Genomic DNA, 22,343 nt, shown 5'->3' on the forward strand with positions numbered 1-22,343 from the left:
TGCACAATGCTATTGTTTGCATATGCCCAGCCTACAAACCATTTTGCAGAACTTCACAGATCCCCAATAGTCACTATTAATATCAGTCATTTTTCTAGGGGAAATGCTGAATACACTCATTGGCACCAAGCGTTGACAGTCAAACTTAGTTAAATTAAGACATTCAAACTTGGGAGTTGAATAATGTAACAAATAGTTATCACATCACAACAGAAAAATCCATTACAGCTGTAGTCTTTAAAGGGAACAGGGAGGAAGGTTAAACTGGTTCTCACATACAAAAACTCTGCTCAGCTTTAATATTTTTAGAGAACATATTAAAACAGGGTTCTCTTTCAACCATTAGCTTAAAATGTACCTATTATCCTTTTATTTTTAAGTGCTGTTTCTGCTACATTGCATCACCAGCAAAGGGCTAATCGGGAGATTTCCAGTTGCTGGATTTCTTTTACAGTATTTTATTAAAGATTTCATGGGGAATCCCATCAAAGAAAACAGTAGTTCCCTGACACTTTCCCAAATAAACAGGGTAGGGCTGGGGGGTTATCTTATTTCTGACCCTCACTAAAGCACAGTAGCTGCAAGCTGATTGGTTTGTTATGCTGGATGGAGACATCAATCACAGCAGTGTGCTAGGACTAGCTCAATGCAGAGTGCAGACCTGAAACTAGGTCTCAGCCAGCTCTAAGGCAAGGGAGGGAGGGGACACACTACTTTCTCATAGCAGGAAGAAGGGGAGGCCACTAGCGTTTCCTGTTGTGCAGATGAAACAAGTAAAGACGTCATTGGCTTTACACTCCCTTAGGGTGTCAGCAAATTAAGGGCCAAAGTTCAACCATTTCCAATGTATTGGGAAAGGAGAGGGTGTTCTCTCATGTCTTTGTTATATAGAAGCATCTGCCAAAAGAGACAGAGAGACTTTCTGCGCTTGCATGCCAAACAAAGAAGATACATTTTGCCAGGCTCAATGGCAAAACCTTGTCTCTCTTGATAGAAACTATTTTTGCTCAGAATAGAGCAGGGCTTTTGTGTGGAGCATTCATGACTTCCAGAGAAACCCAAAGCCAAGTTGCAGCTTGCCGTACCTGTGCTGAAGAACAGAAAATCCTATTTTTGGATGCTCAGCGCAATCCAAGTTCCATGCCCATGTAAGTCTTATCTACACATTTAAAGGGGAAAGGAAGGGAGAAAAAGAGACATTATGAGGCAATGTTATGATCAAAAGTGATGCCAATTTTTAATATCATCTCCTGTGTTTTTGAGGTATGAGGCAGGAAATGGAGGAACACACTTCTGTGTTTTCTGATGTAGAGAGACCTCCTCACAAGCATTCAGACAATCATTGCCAACTGCTGCAAGTAGGAGCCAAAAAAATACTCTCCTGCCTTTGTATATAGCACTACCTTCTGTTGTACACAAGAACATTTAGAAGACGGCAAGAGGCAAGAATAGAGACAGTTCTGAGTACTAACAAATTCTAACCTTATTAAATGCCTCAAATTCAGTCATAGAATCATAGAGGTGGAAGGGACCCTGAGGATCATCTAACCCAAACCCCTGCAATGCAGGAATACGCAGCTGTCCCTTACGGGGATTGAGCCTGCAACCTTAGCATTATCAGCATCACACTCTAGCCAGCTACATGAGACAATTGGTTCATCTAGTCCAGCCTATTTTAACCTGGTGCCCTGCACATGATTTTAACTACAACTCCCATCAGTCTCAATCAACATGGCCAATAGTTCGACAATCAAGGATAACAGAAGCTTTAGAATCTAGACTAAGTTGAGGAAGGCTGGATTCTCGTTCATTGTCAACACTGATGGGCATCAGTTTTCCAGAGCTTCAGCTATGGGACTGTCCCAGTTATACCTGGAAATGCCAGAGAGTGAAGCTTGAAAGAGAGTTATTGGTTTGCTTTTGTTTTATTGTGTATTTTGTGTTATTAGTTTGTATTTTTATGTTGTGAACTGCCCTGTGATCTTTGGATGAAGGGCAGTACAGTTGTACCTCGGATCCCAAACGCCTTGTGAGTCAAATGTTTTTGTTCCCGAACACCACAAACCTGGAAGGGGGTGTTTCGGTTTGCAAACGTTCTTTGGAACCCAAACACCCAACGTGGCTTCTGCGGCTTCCAATTGGCTGCAGGAGTTTCCCGCAGCCAATTGGAAGCCACACCTTGGTTTCTGAATGCTTTGGAAGTCAAACAGACTTCCGGAAAGGATTCCGTTCGACGAATGTATACAAATCTAAGAAATAACATACTAAATAAATTTCAGGTGCAAAACATGTACTCTGACACTGAGCTATGGTCCTTCCTCACGTATTTTGAACCTGAAACGTTTGCTTGCTTTCTCCATACTCAGCATGAAAACAACTAGTAGCTTAGGTTTTCAAAAATGTGATAAGGGAATTTACTATAAATGAAATTCCCAGCACAGCAATTAAGAAAAAAAAAATCATGGGAGCCATTCACACACATGACAGAAAGTGAAAAAGTTCATTTAAGGACACTGATGGATTGAGGTCAACATAAAGGGTGTCCTTCACAGACCCAGTGGCAGATATATCTTAAACCAGGACAGCTGAAATACAAGTAATCTCACAGAGCAAAGAGAAAAAATCATGCAACGGTAAGGAAGGAAGAAAAACAGGAAAGAATATTATGTCTTTGCTGTTTTAAGGTCAACAGCAAACACAGCAATGGAAGCACTAGGGGTGGGCATGTTAAAACCCATTGCTGAAATGCTACACATGTTAACAGAAAACGCAATAAGAAGCTGTAGTACAAGTATCCACGTGCTGAAAGTTAATCTTTTGGTTAATTATCTCATGTTGATCTATGTCACTGGGGGAACTGTATTAAACCATCCCTGGCAAAGATCTGGTGTAGGAAAACACCATCTGCTTGTCACAGTAAAATACAAATCTTGAACCTTATAAAATAGTATTCAAACAACCAATACTAATATCATGGTGGTTTATGACCCACTGAAACCACAGTTCATACAATCCAGACTGAACAAATTAATTACCTTGGCTTATCCAGTGTTATATTTGAACTCTGGGGTTGGAAGGGGACTCATCTAATCTAACCCACTTACCTGAAGCAGAGGACTCTATCTAAAGATACGTACAAAGAGCAGTAATTGACTCTTTGCAGAGGGGAGAAGTGCTTTTAAATAAATATGCCCTGCCTGGATCCAGAAGAGTATGACATCTAGCACTCAGTCACTAATATCCCGTTATTTAGCAGTTCAAGGATGTTGGGACAAAAGAGATTTTCTTTACACATTTCAATCTGGCATCAAGCCCAGACTCAGCACTGATTTGAGACCTGATGGAGCATCTTTGTTGGGAAAACCCCCCTGAAAGAATGACCCTGTTGCTTCTCTTTGACCTCTCAGTAACTTTTGATACTGTTGACCACGGCATGCACCTAAAGCAACTCTGTGGGCTGGGAGCATCAGGCACAGTGAATCTGCTCCAGCACTTTAAGTAGTAATAAAAGTCATAAGACTTCTCAACCCTGTGCAAATTATCCAGTGGGGTCCTGCAGGGTTCAACCTGGTTGCCCGTGGTTTTCAACATCTATACGAAGATCTCTCCACTGGAAGAGATCCCTGGGGATTTGGAACGAGGTGTCACAAATACAAAAATACACTCAGCTCTATTTCTCTGTATCCCACAAAACAGGTGAGGGAGAACAGGGTCCGTACCACTGCCTGAAAGCAGTTATGTAGGCCAACAAACTGAAAATATAGAGAGAAGCTCTCAGGTCCAGGAACTGGAGAGAAAGGCTGTTCTAGATGGAATTGCATGCCTCTTGAAGAAACAGGTAGTACAGCTCAGTCTTGCCTTGTCATGTAAAACCCAGATGTCAAGTGGCAAAGAACACCTATTTCAAGCAACAGCCATGGCTGCTCCAGCCCAGCCATAGCAGCCTCCACAATGGATTGCTGCAATGTGTTCTACATAAAGCTGCTCTTGAAGATGGGATTTTAACTGGTAGAGCTAGCCAGAAACACATAACGGCCATCCTGAAGGAACCGCACTGGTTGATGATACGTTTCTGAGCCTAATGAAGTTGATATATGAAGCCCTAAGCGACTTGACACCTAAATAACTGAAGGAATGCTTCCTCCCGTATCAACCTGCCTGTACGTTACAATCAGCAGGGAAGGCTCTTCTCGTGATTCTACCACAAGGGAATGTTAGGACATTGTTGGTGTTGGCCCCTTTTCTTCCAAGGTGCATCTGGCACAGAGACTGTTGACTTTTCATTGGTGGCTAAAGATGTGCCTTGGTGCCCAGGCCTTTGGGGGGAGATAATAATATGCCAGCCAGTTAGAGTTACTTTTCATTGCCTGCTTTTAACTATATTGTTATGGGGTTTTGCTGATGACTATTTGTAATGCTGAGTGTTTATGTTGTTGATGTCTTTCTGTTGATATTTTATTCTATTTCAATGCTATATGTACCCCACCCTGGGGACACCTACTGAAGGGCAAGTATATAAATCCAATAAATAAATAAATAAATAAAGTTTGTATCAGTTCTTCTGAGTGTAGTGGAAGGTGATTCCATAACCTCTGCAGGACACTGTTTTCCACTGTGGAACTGATCCTGCAGTTAGGAACACATGCCTAATATTTATAATCTATGCTAGCTAATTAGTTATGCCTCAGTTCTTCATGGATAGGATTAAACCATCTGTTCTGACATCCATTTTAAACTATTTTCCTCACTGTTTTTTTCTGCCTGCAGGCTAAGTGCACTCACTTATAGGGAAATGATGACATCTTTGATGGGCAGACGTCCATGTCTGCCTAAAAGTGAGCTTGGAATTGGAGAAAAACACCCTGCAGAAAGACAAGGGATGGGGCAGGCTTTGCTCCGCATACTTATTTCCCCCTGCCCCCCCCCCCCGGGTCCTCAGCCCCTTCACTTCATATGTGGAAATGACAGACACTGGATAAAGCAGATATAGCTGACCCATCACATAAGGTTTGGCCCTAGGACAAGATGAGTATACCTGCTGCATATACAACAAATGGCTTGTTTCACATATCCCACAAGCTTAACTCTGCTCTGTGATAATTAAGTGAAATATAAATAGAAGGCTATGGAATGAATTCCAAGAGACAATGCTTGGAGTGAGTGGGGAGAGGAAGTTTAAAGCGCATGCGAGACTGCAATGAAGCCTGAACCCAGGAGGCAACATAATTGTTATCACAATTACACACTTCCCACTTGTTCAATCTACCACATCAGTAGGAGGAAGCGAAACACTGGTCTTCAAAGCAGATCTCTTCAGGCCTCTTAATCTCTGCCCTGAGCACCAAGGAGATGTGGTCCACTTGTTTTGGGGGTTGAAACTCTAGTTTCTCATGGGCATACATTGCAAACAGGTTTTGAGCGAAGAGGGCACACGCAGGTGCTTTTGAAAGATCTCTGCTCAAACTCCTACAGAAGTCAAAACAAGTCCTTCTGTAAACTTCAACAGGGTTGAGATAGAGCTCTAAGGAACCAGCAGAATGTGGCTCACCACAGAAGCTTCTTTCCTCACCACACCCAGTCACCCTGAGCAAGGGTGCCTTGAGCCAGCAAGAAGGCTGTGGTAGTATTGTTATTCTCCTTCCTTCACTCTGCCTCTCTCAAATACAAGCTCATGCAAGTGTTTACCTTCAGATGCAACTGAAGAACTTTGCATGAGCAGCGAGGACTGCAGCAATTGTACAGAGATGGTTCAACTGAATGAGGGGAGGGAAGACCTGATATCCTTCACTATTGCAGTGGCATGTATTTTACTCTCACACATGGAAACAGATTAACAATGTACACACACAAGCCTTACATAAGCCTATATTCTGATGTAAGAGAAAAGCGGGGTAGAACGTACTTCAGAAGAGCTATGAACACTCCCAGTGAAAGTTTTAGAATTAAATCTCCAACTATAGCAGAGCAGATTTCAAAACAAAATCAAGAACTGTGGGCTCAAAAAACAAACAAAAAACCCAGCAACCACAGACTTTCAAGCTTACAATATTTCCTGAACATTTCATTCATGGAAACAATGAGAAAAACTCTGCAGGAAAAAAAAAATAAGGGGGAGGGGGAGAGTCAACTTCATAGCTGCTGTCTCATAAATTCAACTATAACCTAGGCAACAATAATATTTACAATAAAATATATTTCACAAGGGAGCAAGCAGTTTCACTGAAAATGATCAGATGATATCAATTAAAAGTAATAGAATGGTTACAGCAGGCCAAGCTACTGAGTATGTTTGGGTTGATTTCTTTCCACTTGATTATTGCCCATAAAGAAACATTTTGAGTCTCTCTCACTATTTATTTATTTTTATAATTTCTGTCCTAACCATTTTTCTAAATAGACAGAGGACAGCTAAAAAACAGTAATAACAACAGAACAAACATGATCAGTTAAAGGCACAATATATACTCAAAAGATCGAACGAACAGTATCTAATACGTTAAACAAATTCCAGCAGCGCAAAAATAACACAGAACTAAGCCAACAAAAATGACATAACCAATTGCTTGGGGGGGGGGGGGAGTTAAGCCTGAATCAGGATAGTTATGAAGCCTGAAGAATTTCAGTCAGCATATTGCTCTACAGAAGAGGTGCCACAACCGAAAAGACCCACTCCTAGTTGACACCAGCCTTGCCTCCTGAGGTCAAGGAATTTGGAGTAGGGCCCCAAATGATTACTGAAAGACATGAGGAGGAACATAAGGAGTGGGAGAGTTCTTAAGATATCCAGTTCCCATGCTGCAACCCATATTTGGTTTAATTAATCATCTCCTTGGTCTCCCGATCTTTAGTTTGGGATTGATTGACTGGGAGGTACTGTGCCTAAGCAACATAGTTTATGTGCTACTTCTTTCCACGAGGAGGAGGCAGGGGAAGGAAGGCACACATACCAAGACCTATACCAGATTAAGAGTTTGTCCACAAAACTTAATGAGATAACAGACCCTAGAGCAGTGGTTCCCAACCTTTTTTTGGCCATGCCCCACCTAAGCATCTCTAAAATCCTGGAGCCTCCCCACCCTGTGACATATAATTCTTATTATTCAAAAAGTGAACTACTATTCACGTGGAGTAAGCCTAAAAGGCAATTAACTGTTAATAAAGGTACCCCTGCCCGTACGGGCCAGTCTTGACAGACTCTAGGGTTGTGCGCCCATCTCACTTAAGAGGCCGGGAGCCAGCGCTGTCCGCAGACACTTCCGGGTCACGTGGCCAGCGTCACGAAGCTGCTCCGGCGAACCGGCATCAGAGCAGCACACAGAACGCCGTTTACCTTCCCGCTAGAAAGCGGTACCTATTTATCTACTTGCACTTAATTGTGCTTTCGAACTGCTAGGTGGGCAGGAGCTGGGACCGAACGACGGGAGCTCACCCCGCCGCGGGGATTCGAACCGCTGACCATGCGATCGGCAAGTCCTAGGCGCTGAGGTTTTACCCACAGCGCCACCCGCGTCCCACCCGCTGTCAATAATTCATTCTCCAATTGCCCCCCTGTGGGGCGTGTTCTCCACATTGGGAACCACGGCCCTAGAGTCTGATGGATTTGTGCTTACAAGAATTCAGACTGATTTTCAGAGAACTGAAGAAAACAGAACCAAATCCAGTTAATGCATATTCTGGCCTGCAATAGTTTTCTGAACTTCTTCTGTATACCAAGATAGAAATACTGTTTTGCATTGTTTTACAGGCCTCAGAAGAATTTACATCTCCTTTCCATTAATTGGGATAGAAAAACAGAGGCATCCAAGCCTTTGATGCTCAGTATGAAAAAGAAAGGTGGGGAGAGAACCCAAAAGTGGATCAGCAAGTGCATAAACATGGAAAATCCTGGAAAATGCCAGCTACAGCCTTTAGAAAGGGCTTACACGGTCAGTTGTACATTCCCCTCCCCCTCGCTGCCAAAAAAGTAAATTAGATGGAATCAGGCATAAGGATGGCTTGAGATAATTGTACCCAAATAAACAATATCTACATGGAAATCAAAACTTGTAGATTATCACGGCATTCTTAATGGAAAATCAAAAGGATTTAATATATATATATATATATATATATATATATATATATATATATATTTTAAATTGAAAACTTTCAACATAATATGCCATCTGCTCCATGTAAAAACACCATTAGAGAAACCACAGAGGATACAGCTATGAAACGTCACTACAAAAGAGCCAAAATTGGGTACAGTACAGCCCTGGAAGCTAGCACAATTATATACCTGCAATTATAGAACGTGGCCAGAATCAACATAAAGCTCTAGTAAGAATCCACAGCTTTCTCAGCACACAGAAATGAAACAGATACTGCCACTTCATTGTATACACATTCTTGAAACCAATTTGTTAAAGGTTAATATGGTACTACCAGGATAAATGCCACAGTACAGTTTCAATAACTTATGATGACTTTTCTGTATCAAGCTACACATTCCTTCTAGAATTTCATATAACCTTTACTTATAAATTTGGTTGGAAGCTTGTGGTGGCTGGAGGAGGATATAATTTTTTTTTCTTTTAAAAAAACTGCTCCAAATAAGCGACTTCTCTTTTATACTCTTTGTGTGTGTGTGTGTGTGTGTGTGTATATAAATTCTACACAGTATGTTGTTTTATATAGTTACTTATGTACAGATATATCACACAATATTATATAAGTTTCTATATATTTTCCTAATATATAGGCCATTCCTGAACTAAGTGGAAATATCATAACTGTATAAATATTATATAACATGCAAGTCTTTACTAGCAAGCTAGTAAACTCTAGAGTGCGCAATTATTGCAATTCTACTGACATACCTCCGGGTGTGCAATAAGGAAAGCAGTCAAAACAGAGGGCTTCCAACTCTGAGTAACTAGTTCTACAGGTTCAGATCTTTAGTTTATCAGATTATCTGGTTACTCAGTAATATGCTTATTAACTGACCTCTTTTGCCCAAGGTTATATTTTCGTGCATTCCGGCATATTTTCCCCCAGTGTTATTTGGTTACAACTGAATTATTGCCCTTTCTTTCGTTCAACCAAGCCTCCCACATTATCCAAGGCATACAGTTAAAAATGGGAAAGCACACGTGGATGTTCAACAATGCCCTATTGTTGTGGGCATTTTCTCTGTTTCAAATTACTTCTTATTATGCTTAATTGGTCAGGGTTGGACTAGATCACCCTCACAGTCCCTTCCAACTCTACAATTCTATGATAGGGCGCAACACTTTGCAATATTCTGTCACAACCTGAGTTTCTGCAGCAGTCATTACTTTAACTCTTGCCTGTTAGTAACAATACAGCATTGCTTTGTCAATAAATCACTCATCCAGTGCAGACTTCAAACTGCTGCACTTCTACAAAGTATAACGATGTGGGAACAAAATTAAGGAAACTGGGTTAAGAGATGCAGGTCTGTTCACATTCTTTAGTCAATTTCAACTTTCCCAGCTACTCTTTAAAATGTCTTTACCCTTCCACCATATTTGGTGGTATTGTGTTTTTAATATTTGGTTGGGAGCCGCCCAGAGTGGCTGGGGAAACCCAGCCATATGGGTGGGATATAAATAAATTATTATTATTATTATTATTATTATTATTATTATTATTATTATTATTTAGAGCCATGCATAAAGTATCATCTGAAAAGCATATTGCCCTTTCCACAGTAATGTTAATGAAGGTATTTCAGCTCCCTTTGTTTTAACTCAAGAAACATTTAATAATAATAATGACTGTTTTATGTTTTGTATACGTTATCTCAGAAATCATTGCAAATCCTTGTAAAAGAGCCCAATATCATGATCATGCCCATATTGGGGGACAGGGGAAGATTTCAGAAAATAACACATTGACTAAAGCCACTTCCCTAGTATTGTCCATGTAAGATTTGAATGGAGGATTTCCCAGTTCATGCAAACAAAACACTAAGACTGCAGTCCTAAACCCACTTACCTGGACATAAGGCCTACTGAATTCAATAGGACTTACTTCTGAGGAACACATGGTTAGGATGATGCTATAAGCCCATAAATCTAGCTTTCAGAACTTTTCTTTCAGAACTTTTCTAACAAATTCTAACATAGATCTCAAATAATCTGGAATAGTGGTGGGAACTGCCATGAAGCATATGCAACGGCTCCCATGTATAAAAAGAATTGCCAGTCTTTGGAAAAACCACTGATTATCATGGGTGTTCTGCTGCAATCACTATTTCATACTCACACTGGACAGCACAGCCTGCTTTTATGTAGATCTCATTCATCCTGTACCACTTAACACAGAAAAGCTCTCTCAAAAGCTCTCTCAATGGTACCCAAAGGACTACATTTACAAATAGCTGGCATATCTAATATTATTATACACTTCATTTATTGACAGTATACAGAAATAAAGCATAGATGCCACTCCATGCCAGAGAAAAGCACTGCTGAAAGGAAGGTGCTAATTAAGTGTTTGCTCTACACTAATGCATTGCAGCTGCTAACATCTGGCCTTCTCAAATGTTGAATTTTTATTTTTTTTTACAAAAATTCACTGCAAAAATATAGATTCCTACTATACTATCTAGAGAGACAAAAGTTGTCTTTTTCCAGTGAGGAGCTGGGCCAGATTTCTTCCCTGTCATCCAAATAGAAACAGCTTAACACCTTTTAAAGTCTGTTGGGCTGTTTCTGCCTAGGTAGCAGAACTGCAATTAAAATTATCACCATATCTCCAAGGTGCAAACATCAGCATCTACAACACACACACACACCCCAACGACCTCATGAAGATACAGAGGACAGCCTATACTCTGTGAAAATATGGAATAAACATCTGTATTGACTCCCAGAGACATTTCCTTTTTATCACATCACAAGATGCTATGGTTATTTCTATTTCAGACCTGCCTTTCTTGTAAATTACAAATTGCTCTAAAGAAACATTTTTGAAGTACAACAGCAAGCCAAGTCTTACTAAATATAGTTTTGGGAAAGACACTTAGCTAAGTATGCATTATCAATTTGGTTTCCAAAAAACTCCAGTTACCAGAGGTTGATTTCCCAAGTCTTGTGCAATCCCAAACCTATCTGCATCTGTGTAAGTAAATCTTTCCGTCTGCACCATCATCTAAAGTGGCCCTGATCAGGCAGACAATCTCTTGCAGCCTATGATCCTAATTTTGCTTACACTTACATTCCCAATAATTATTGGCCCAAATTGGGGTTGTTCCAGATATGCTCAGCAATTTGACTAATAGCCCAATCTATTTATGCATATTCAAAAATATATCCCATTCATTTCCAAGTAAATTCGTATGGGACTTCATCCCAGCGCAGACCCTGACCAAACACAAACCGAAGGCTGCTAATAATAAAAGTTAGGTGTTGCGCAATCATGCAGGCTTCAGAGAGCTAGCTTATCTTAACTCTAGTCATTCATCCGCAGCAATGGAAAAATAATACTCCCTTGCTTTACATGAATGTTGTAATGGTAAATAAAGTAGAATATGCAGTCTTGAAGTGGGGAGGACGTTATTTTTTTAAAAATGCTGTGAGCTGGATAGATCCAAAGATGTGTTGCCTAAGCAGAAAAGCACTTCCACTCACCCAAGGTGGTCCCCCAAATTTTGCTACTTGCACCCCGCTGTACCCCATTTCAGGGGGTTCCTTGACACAGGAGGCTGTGGAAGGAAAGCAGCACCAAGAAAGCCCCAGTGAATTAGCAGATTTCTGCTTCCACTACCCTAGATCCGACCCTGCATGTATGGGAGACAACTCCTACCCCCACTGCCATACACTCATCACTCATGTCCAGGAACCTGGTGTTTGCAAGGGATAGATGTCTGGAGTAGAAAGAAACACAATGTTTTGTCAAGTGAACAGCAAGCTGTATAGAAACGAAGACCAGATTACAGAGGTCCAGATGAAAGGGGTTTCACTACATATAATTTCCAATATAGCAGTTTTAGGAGAAGACACTATTTAAACCTGTAAACACACATTCAAAAGGAATAAAAAAACAACTATTTGCAATCCTTCCTCCCAGACCATGACACTAAATGGCTTTTCCATATCATCAACCTGAAACATATGGGGACCTTCTGTGCTCCAGCACACACAGGCCATAAATAATCACAGTGTCTATTTATTCCTTCCTTTGGATTGCCAACCACAATCCACTTGGTTGACAAAGTGTCATGTGATCCAAATTGTCCTCCACTATTATAGCCTGTCTTGTGGACTTGAACTATTGACCAGGATCAAGTGACACGCTGCAGATATATTAAAGCAAAACTGAGCTGAAGTAAATGTAAACAGAAATAGGCTTTAAACACACTTCATGAGGCACAGAGGCCTGGCTTAACATTCTTCAGCAAAACTGAACTAGTTTCTATATTGTACGAAACACGAACTGTCAATACAGAAGAAATGTAAAACATAATCATAATAGGAATAATTTGTATACTGCCTTCCATCCATGGATCTCAGGGAGGTTCACAACATAGAAATTCAAGATAAAAAAGCACAAAATACATAATAAAAACAAGAACAAAGGCAAACTCCAAAAAGATCCACTGAATAAACATCAACCACAGCAAAAAATGCAAGCCATATAAGATTTTGAATCTTCACATTCTACTAAAAACAAACCTGGGATGGACTTGAAGTCTTTTTGCAGGGAAAAGAACTTGTCTCCAGATTCAATCTAGAAATAAGTAGCTGGAAGCATTGGCAATTTGCCGTGTATGTAGGATCCCAATTCGAGTACCAATTTCAGAACAGGGTCAACAGCAAATGGCTTACTCCTAGTCCCTGGGGCAGAGCCGTAGCTATGGTGGGGTTAGCCATTTTTTTGCCCAAAGTAAAGACACACAGGCACCACTGAGACTCTCAGCATGTGTGTGTGTGCGCGTGCGTGCGTGTGTGTGTACACAAATGCACATGGATGGGTGTGCCAAACTGGGTCTTTGACCCAGGTGAAATAAAGCCTAGTTTCGCCCCTGCCCTGGGGGTGGGAAAAGAGGCCTGGTATCTGGGCCAGTTACAATCACCATGTGTTCATAATGGTCAAGGCCAGTCTGCCAGACTCCATGCAATTCCTGTTTTGTGGCCACCGTGCAGAAACTGCCACAAAACTGTTATGGAGGCAACTCCACACTGTACCCACAACATGTAAGAGCTACTGCTACAGCTGCAAGTCTCCATATAATTGCAGCAAGTAGCATGTCCCCACACATCAATGGTGCACAATAGTAGTCTCAGCTAAGGCTAGCATGCAGGCTGTCTAGACAACATGAACAGGGAATTAATGTGGTGAGCCAATCTCATACATCATTACTGCCATGTGGAGCAACTGCCACACAGCAGCACTCCTAGGAGATCCCATGTGGCAGCCATATCATAAGCACAGCCCCATATCTTTGTGGTCTCTGGTTTGTATAGACATTCAGGCAACATCCACTTTCTTAAATTCATAGCAGAGCTATACAAACTATTAAAGACAAAAGAGAGAGAGAGAGAGAGAGAGAGAGAGAGAGAGAGAGAGAGAGAGAGAAACCCTAGCATATCTGCTCAGCCCTGCTTCAGTCCAAGGTCTTGGTTGTTTTCTACCAGGAGATTGATGCCTACATACCCTCAACCCTGCAAAGAAGGTCTTCATTTCCCGTTGCCTTTGTTACTTCCATCTGACTCAACTTTTCCTCTGTTTGCCTGGTAAGTTCAAAGTTGCCAGATATTTGAGGATGACTTGGCCATTACTTACCGGGGAGGGCAGACAGGAGCTGTTACACTTGTCTGGAACAATTACGTCCTTGGATATGAATGCTAGAAAGGGTTTTCTATTTTAAAAAACAGCACCCACCCTACAAGATTAATGGGCCAGAACACATCAGTTGGGAGACTTTCCAATTTTACTGGGAAATAGCAAAGAAAAATGAAGGACTCATCACGACTTTGCAAGCAATTTCGTCATGTACCCACAGCAGTGACTAGAGGAGGAATGTACTCTAGGAGGGGAGCAGAGAGAATAAACACCATGATGCATCTGCAACAGCACAACCTTAGTTCTGCACCGGGATGGGAAACGGTTCTAAAGCAAAGATGCCCACCACAGGAAATGGATGCAGAGGGTAACAAGAGAGCACCCATTACTCAGACTTCAGGAGACCAGGAACAAAGGAAGGATACAAATGGTTTTTGTTCGCCTAAGTCAACTAGACTAAATGCCTGTCAAGAGTCAGTGGCAGGAGAGTCCGGGTCTCAAACAAGGTATAGTACAATAGATCAATAGATGTTTGGCCAAGGAGGAAACTGTCACAATCCCTTCCCCCCCCCCAAAAAAAAAACCCCAACTCAGTCAGATACTGAATATATAGTGCCTGCATTAATTCATGCATAACCAACTAGTCAGTATGTCGACTAAGCTGAAAAGGCTATAGCATATTAGTGCAAACAACTTGTAGTCCTGGATGCTGATGTTCCTTCTTAACTCTTCCTGCCATTATCAGCTCCCTGGCAGTGTTAGAGTAGAAAGTACAGGGAAAGATAGTTCTCAGACAACTCCCATCATCCCTGATCAATGGCCATGCCGGCTGGGGCTGATGGGAGTTGCAGTCCAGCAACACCTGGCATCACGTTGAGATCAGGGAACCCTATGGCCCTAAACTCCTTGGTCCCCAGTTTCCAGCTTCTTTCCAAACAATAGTTAAAACTTCCTGTCTCTATGCCCCTCTGTGTTGCTACTTTCCCACTGGCTCGTCGTTTTTTCAACTCCACATTTCCACCAACTCCACATTTCCACCATGCCCCACATCCTTTAACAACATGTCTTTTGAACAAGCTCTTTTAGCACTTTTCTCTTTCCTCCCACACTCTACAGCCTCTCCTCTCCGTAAGCACTATGAAGCTTCTTCAGACACTACTCCTCAGTCAACTACTTCTTGCCTCAATTTCCCATCTCCACTGCCCTTTTAACTCATTCACCACCTAAACTTCCTTCAGATGGGGTTTCCATCCTCTGCTCTACGCCCTTACTTCAGCATAAGCTTTACCCTGAGCTCCCTGTCTTTTAGTTTCACTACATCCAGAGACTCTTCTTGGTCTTCATTCTGCCCTTCTGTGCTGTTTTAGCCCCCGCCAAACTAACAATTTTCCTTCCCTTACTGAAGCTGGACTGCACTGTTTAGTTCCCTGTGCAACTGAATATTTGGTGCCATCACAATCACCGTCAGAGAGGGTTCACTGCCAATGAAGCGCAATATACTATAAGCTGCCCCCCAACAGAAGTTTGCAACCCTATTTTGGCAGTTTTACATTGCTCTAAGTAGCTGCCATTATCTTGTGATGAGTTGTTCATCTGCAGCAACTCATTTCCCCCCACATCACAACAAATAGTTTAGCAAGTTTGTAGTGGTGTGAAGAACAGAACCCTATAAATCACTGCTTGCAAATGGCTCACCATGTAACAGACACCATGTGGAGCAATATGAAAAGACTTCCATGTTATGTAGATAAGCCGCAAAACTGTATGGAGATCCTTGAATGAATGTTTACTAAATTATTTAAGTCAGGACAGAAATCAGAAGAAAACCATCAGTATTCAATATTTTTACTCTGAATAAGCATTTGTATTATTCAATACTAAATAAAAATCAAGCGTCTAATTCCGGTTCCCAAAAGTGATTGGCAGCCAGCAGCAATATATGGAATCCCAATACATTTCAACACCTACAAAGAATACAACTCTTATTTTTAAAAACTTTAAAACACATTACTTTTCTCATTACTTTACATTCATCTTCCTTGCCATGTAACTGATCTTATTGACAAGCCTCCTACAGTGAGTGGGTTGATTTAAATCATCAATAAAAAATGGCAAAATTAAATAAAATTTCCAACTTTCTTATTAATAACTTCCTTAACAAATATGCTTACTAATATGTTGCTATAATAAATAAACCATATCAGTTCCCAACAGAATAGAGCCTTTATACTACTCAAGAAGCACGTCTTTTGCACTACTATTTATATATATTTAGAGCAGGACTAGCCAACATGTTTTTGGGCTACAATTCCCATCAGCTCCAGTAGCATGGCCAACAGTCAGGGATGATGGGAGTTGCACTCAGTAACATCCGAAGGTTAAGCATTTGGCCCCCTTAATGAAGGAGGGAGTTTATCGCACTGACTCTTCCAGTGTTTTATCTGCTGAACAATTATACAGTGGTACCTCGGGTTAAGTACTTAATTCGTTCCGGAGGTCCGTTCTTAACCTGAAACTGTTCTTAACCTGAAGCACCACTTTAGCTAATGGGGCCTCCCGTTGCTGCCACGCCACTGGAACATGATTTCTGTTCTCATCCTGAAGCAAAGTTCTTAACCTGAGGTACTATTTCTGGGTTAGCGGAGTCTGTAACCTGATGCGTATGTAACCCGATGTGTATGTAACCCGAGGTACCACCGTAGTAACAACACTGTGGAGAATGTGGCAAGATTTTTGAGTGGACGCCATGAAATTATGTCACCATAGGTTCTAGGAGCCATTATCGTAACTCACGATGTCTGGACAGTTCTATCCTAAAGTATCTCCTACTATGTTTTGTTAACTGTGTTGTGTTCTGAGATCCATGTATATGATGCAGTTTTTCTATGCCAATAAAAGAGATTGATTAATTGATTGAACATCCGAAGGTATCACATTGGTTAGAGGAAGATTAATCAAGAATTGTGTTTGGTTTTCTCTATACATATGCAAAGCCACGAACCAAGTTTACTTACTATAAGACTTAGACTGTAATCCTAAACACACTTACTCTCAAGCAAGTTCCACTGAACTCAATGGTACTTATTTTTAAACAGACATACATACCACTGCATTATAAGTGTACAGAATTTTAGAAGAAAAGGGCTAGTAAGTTATTGGGCAGAACAGTGTTACTCCATAACATGGAAGTTAAACGTTCATGCTGTTCACAATTATGTATTATTTTGATTGGGCATACATGCTAAACCATGATTCATTGTGATGGGAATGAGCCGCAGAATCCTCAAGCTTCCTCCTTCAGTACAACCACAAGGAGGGGATCAGAAGCTTTTGCTTCCTTTATGATTAAATATAGTTTAGTGTTACATCCAAATCCCATGGTGGTTAATCTTAACTATGGTTTACTGAAACAGTTCAACTTCATATCCCATGGCTTGGAGTTTCCTTGTTGGAAACATTGTGATCAGCCACAATTTATTGTGTTACAAGTTGCAGCTGATCAAAACCACAAGTGAAGGCTTCTGAACTCCTTGTGGTCTCACTATAAGAGAAGATTGCACAAGCCTAAGGGACTCACTGCTGCTGCACATTACTGTCACAATAAACCATGGTTGATCTTAAACTTCATCATACCATCCATATGTAGCATTTGTGTCATATTTACATTTCTTGACCTCTCAAGTCAAATATTTCATCCCTGACCTCTTCTTTTACATAGAAAGCCTGTAACACAATGTTTTTGACAGCCATGAATTCAGTTTTAAGATATCATTAATATAGATTTTAATGCATTTGCACTATATCTAGATATGATTTTGAATCAAGTTATTTTTAAAGGACATATTATATAACTGGCTTTTAAATAATAAAATCCAAATTATACAAAATTTTGAATAAAAGCTGCATCTTTTATTTTAAAAAACTTTAACTTGACATTTTCCCCACTAATGGGGAAACGGAAGCAAAATGGTACTTGCCTCTTTTACGGTTGCATAAATTACATTTTTCATTAATTCTCAATATAAAGAAAATATGTACATCTGGTCAAGTGCATAGTGTAGTGATAGCTTTTTTCCTTATATCAGAGGATATCTCCAAGGTTTTAAGGCCAAAGTTTATTTTGATTACTAGTCCGTCCCCACATCCCCTGAACTGATTGAAAACTATTAAAAATTAACTCATGATATTGTGGTGTGTGTATTTTTCTTGATGGAAGGCCACTTTAGTCTACAGTTGATAATATAAGCAATGATCCAGTATAAGATATTAAGACAGACAGACGCACGATTACTCAGCAAAGCCAACATGCATGCATATGTTTCTGTGTTTTGTCCTCATGGTAACAAGGACTATAAACAGATCTCACACATGAGAAAATATACAGTAATCAAAATCCTTTTGGGCCATTTCTACATTGGTGCCACAGAGTTCGGATTAATTATATGAATATTAGGGAAGCATATATTCCAAATTTGCTTTCTTTGGCCAAGTTACATTTGGTCATTTACGCCAACTGAGGAAATTGGAACATTTTGTGTCACAGTCTTTCATAAGTGAGATTTCCGGCCAGTGATTTAGCTGTTAACATCCAATCAGCATTCACCTTATCCCATACTTGGCCACCCTGCCCCTTCAACTTAATCTATGGCCCCTTACATGCCCCCCCAACAAATATATCCTGAGCCTCTTAAGGTTTACAGAACATATCCTACCCCAACTTTCACACTGCCCAGCTCTGTTCCTACTTCACAACTCTCAGCCTACTTGCTTCCCCCACATCCATGCTTCACTTGTTATAGACTGTCAACAAAATATTCAGCCCCACCTGGCCCTAGGCCTCACAAGGTCTACCTTAAATTAACCGGTGGTTTGCTTCTTCAACGTAGCCACACTGTTTTATCAACAGTCTACCAAAAACCTTTCCTGCCCAATGGAAGCAAAGGGTGTGCAAAAATACATATATTAAACACACAGACGGAGCCAGTGTGATGTGGCTTGAGTGTGCAGCTTGGATGTGGGAAACCCAGATTTGAATCCCCATTTAGCACCGAAGTTGACAGGGCACCCTTATGCAGGCCACTGTATTTCAGCTTAAGCTATTTTACAGGGCTACTATGAAGCGCAAATGTAACAATAATATGCAGAGTCATATTTGCATATGCCGCAATAACTCCTGTGTCTCATATATTTGTATACTTGTAAAGATACCATTCACAAGGCTGGCCTCACAAAATTTATGGCAGGACCTTTTAGACATCTACAATGGTCGGACGCGAGGCAGCAGCTGTGCTAGTACAGTGGTCAGGTTCAAGCAGCATGGGATAATTTGTCCTCTCATGCCAGTATTAAAATATGTCAGTCCGAGGAATGGCTTGCAGAACAGTCTACACAGGCATGGACTGTGGGATCCTGAGAAGGTTTGAAGTATTTTTACTAGAATTTGGTTCTCAGTCATGTGTGTACATGTATGCACATGCGCATGTACACAAACTGCATAGGAAAGCCAAGTAAGACAAAATTTAAAACCTCTATCCTAGCAAAAACATTCTGTTGTACAACGCAAATAATCCCTTATTTCCATGCCAAAACATTTTTGTTTCATCCAATTTGTCAAGATCAATTTGTGATCTTGTTTTTTGTCTTATGAACATTGTATCAGTAAGGAAAAACCAAATAAACTCATGCTTTCTGGAATTAAAACACTATCTCTAACTACATTAAATTTCTGAACATTAAGGAACATTAAGGATGCACAGGTTTGCTCTGTAAATATTCCTGCCATCTTTCAGACCTCAACCACAATATTGTCACTGAAACCCTACACCTATACAACTTCCTGTTTCTTAACTTTTATGCACAAATTCCTATCATCTCTAATAAAAGCACATCTAAAATTAAGAATAACAGAGCTCAAAAGCCATATTGGAAGTAATGCTAGAGTCAGAGATTAGGAAATGGAAATATTAAATAACCTTAAGTACTAAACAAATATAACTCTTATAATGAACATATAAACGTTTCCAATAATACATTTTTATTAATGAAAAACTGACAAAATACAGGAGCCCAAGCAAAATTTCAGAATGTTTACATGAGAAAAAAACTGAGCTAAAAAAATTTGATTTTATGAACTTGGATCAAATGCCAACTATGATCAGTGTTTTACCAATGACAGCGCCAAGATTCCCATGGATCTTTTGCCCGCAGATATTCTTTGGACCAATAACTTTATTTAGATAGCACAATAAAGGTAACACTGTACCACATCCTGCAAACTTATGCATAGACATTAATTTATTTATCTTGAAAGTATGGCTATAAATCATGTTTCCTCTTAGCAAGCTACAGAATATACTATACTAAAATAAAGCTCTACTATGCTAAAGCTCCTAAACTCATTTACTTGCAATTCTACTGAAACCACTGTCATATAGTAAGACCACATCATTCATTATTAGCATTCATTATTAACATTTGTATAGCACACAATAGCCAATATTCTCTAAAACACGTCTATTAATTCTGTAAAGAAAAAAAAACACCAACTGATCACTTTCTGTCAATATAATATATATTCGCACATGTGCCAACTCAAACTCCAATAGCAATATTTCAATTTAATTCATATGTCTGATAATGAAGGCCTAATAATGAGAAAAAAATATCAGTCAGTAACTGCATCCCAACAAAGTAGAAGTGTGTGTGTACACATATACACACACAATGATGTAAGTGCTTCATGTTTTTAATAAGTACAACATACACAATCTAAAAGGAAAAGCAACAAAATTATTGTGGCAAACAGCAAGTGTGGAGGGGGACCAGGGCCTTACTAATTCATAACAAATAAACAGATTCTTACATTAGCCTCTGTTACTGGATAGGTAGGAAACATTTTTGCGTATTTTTCTTAAGAGCTACAATAAACATGGGTGGAGGGGAGCTGCCATCCTTTTTCACAGCACTCTGTATAGTGTATCACTGCATGGGGTATAATAATATTTATTGTAGCTCAGGGACATTGCAGGTTGAGAATCATGTTTACGGACCCCTTTCGAAGCCTGAAAATGACATACATGTTTCTCTGAAAAATAAACGTGGAGAATTGTCGTCCAGACTAAACCAGGGATTTCCCCTTGAAATGCCAGCTTCCCATCATTACAGGGGTAATAAATTCTAAAGGGAAACTGCCAGGGAAACCGGCTATATCCCTCCCTGCCTGCCTCCTTCAGTTCCCCCAAAGGACGCTCTCAGGCAAGTAGATGCTTAAAGGGGGGGGGGGATAAGCACAAGCATGGATGTGCGCGTTACATAATCATACCCAAACATCCATATGCACACGCATTATATAAGAAATGCATTTCTCTGCAATCAAATAGGAGAAGGTGGAAGGGGAGGAGGACGGAGGTGGTGGGGGGCGAAAGCGCCTTCGTTCCAAACCCCTCAGGGGAGCCCATGTGCAGAAGAGGGGAGAGGGAGGGAGATCACATCTGCTTTCGCAGCAACAGCAGCAGCAGCAGCAGCAGCAGGCAGAGCCCCTTGTTAACCCCCTTCCTGTGGCTTTTACACGTCATGGAACATTCCCGGAACGGGCCAACGTTCCACCCACTTCAGGGAACAGACATAAAGGCGCAACACACCAGATAGCCTTCTCCCTTTACCCCTGTCCGCCCTGCGCACATTCGTCGCAAACCGAACTCCCCCCCCCCCACGGCGCGCGCAGCAACTCCGCGCGCGCTCCTCCTCTTCTTCCCCCGCGCGCACAGCTGCTGCTGCTGCCGCCGCCGCCGCCACGAGCTGCTGCTGCTGCTGCTGCTGCTTCCTCCTCCTCGGCCCCCCTCCAGGGGCTCCCACATGCCACCTCCGCCCCACGGCCGCAAGGAGAAGACGACGTCGAGCCGAAGGCAATTCAGGCGGTGGCGGCGGCTACTGCCAAGTCACCCTGAGCCCTTGGAGGCGGTGACTGAAATTCCTTCCGACAGCAACCGTCCCCCCCCCCACACGCACACCGCGCGATCGCCCTTCAAGGCCCCCTCGGCCCCCTCAGCCAAGCAGGCGCGCGCACACGCGGAGGGGGGCTTGCCCTCCCCTTCACCTCGCCGCCAGCTACCTTGACATGGGCAGAGCGGTGCCTCAGCCCAGCAGCGGCAGCCGTGTCGCGTCGCCTCCTCTGGGGCTCTCTCGCTCGCTCGCTCTCTGCTCTTCCTCCGCCTCCTCATCTGCTCATTAGTAACCATGCACATACTTCTTCCCCACAGGAGGAGATTACGCAAGGCAGCCTGCGCCTCATCTGCATACACTTACATGCTGGGTATTCCCCACATTCCCTAGCAGTAAGGCCACTAGCGAAGACCTTCCCCTTTGCGCACAGAGAGAGAGAGAAAGAAGGGGGAAGCAACGGCGACTTGTGAGGCAGAGACGGAGGGTTTTCTGGACGGGGTGGGGGGGGGAAGGAGGGAAGGGGATGGGAGGCGGTTCCTAGCGAAGGTTGCCAGATATGAACTTCTTATAAACACGAAGCAAAAGCCACCCTGGACAGACCCGAGCCT

The 22,343-nt window shown here is 41.5% G+C and overlaps 1 protein-coding gene across 5 annotated transcripts in view; it reads right to left on the reverse strand.

Moving 5' to 3' along the window:
• HIVEP2 (HIVEP zinc finger 2) overlaps nucleotides 1-22,343 on the reverse strand; it is a 137,662-nt gene that overhangs the window by 114,032 nt on the left and 1,287 nt on the right. The window contains exon 1 of one of the 5 annotated variants that reach the window (XM_083607544.1): nucleotides 22,099-22,226. The exons of 2 other annotated variants lie outside the window; for them this stretch is intronic. The gene's annotated coding sequence lies outside the window, so the exon portion shown is untranslated. Of the gene's footprint in view, nucleotides 1-21,904; nucleotides 22,227-22,343 lie in introns of those variants that run through there. 2 more of the 5 variants (XM_083607542.1, XM_083607545.1) reach the window with 2 other exon arrangements.

The sequence above is a fragment of the Podarcis filfolensis genome, assembly GCF_964270895.1.
Source record: "Podarcis filfolensis genome assembly, chromosome: 3".
Classification (NCBI taxonomy): Eukaryota; Metazoa; Chordata; class Lepidosauria; order Squamata; family Lacertidae; genus Podarcis; species Podarcis filfolensis.